This window comes from Buceros rhinoceros, unplaced genomic scaffold (assembly GCF_000710305.1).
Source record: "Buceros rhinoceros silvestris isolate BGI_N320 unplaced genomic scaffold, ASM71030v1 scaffold27180, whole genome shotgun sequence".
Lineage (NCBI taxonomy): Eukaryota > Metazoa > Chordata > Aves > Bucerotiformes > Bucerotidae > Buceros > Buceros rhinoceros.
In genome coordinates, this window is record NW_010391713.1 from 6,009 (window position 1) to 6,506 (window position 498).

The following is a 498-nucleotide window of genomic DNA, read 5'->3' on the forward strand; positions in this document are numbered from 1 at the left end:
AGGGACAGGCATCAGCCCCTGCCCCTGCACACACCGGCTGGTGGCTGCTGGCTCTGTCAAGACGAGCTTCCAGCACAGAGGAGGGGAAGTGCACGTCCAAAGGGCTTCCAAAGCCGCCAGCCCTCAGCCACAGAGGCCCCAGGGTCAGGGATCACGCAGAGTTCAGGGCAAAGGCTGAGCCTGGAACGATGGGGCTGGCCGAGAGGGAAGTCACTGCGCTGTCCTCCCCTCCAGCATCGCAAGCCCGTGGCTCTCGCTCTTCACATGGCTGCTCCCCACTTGACATCCCCCCCAACCCACGCTGCTGCTCCCCTCATGGCTGCTGTCCAGGCGACCTCCTTTCCAACAACGAACAGGAGAGAACATCAACTGCGGCACAGGACAGGAGGGGAAGCGTCCAGCCTTACCTCGGGGCTCTCCGGAGCAGTGCTGGCGGCAGGGCCATGCGGGCAGCCCCCCGTGCCCATGGCAGCGGGCAGCCCTCCTCCCGAGGAGAGC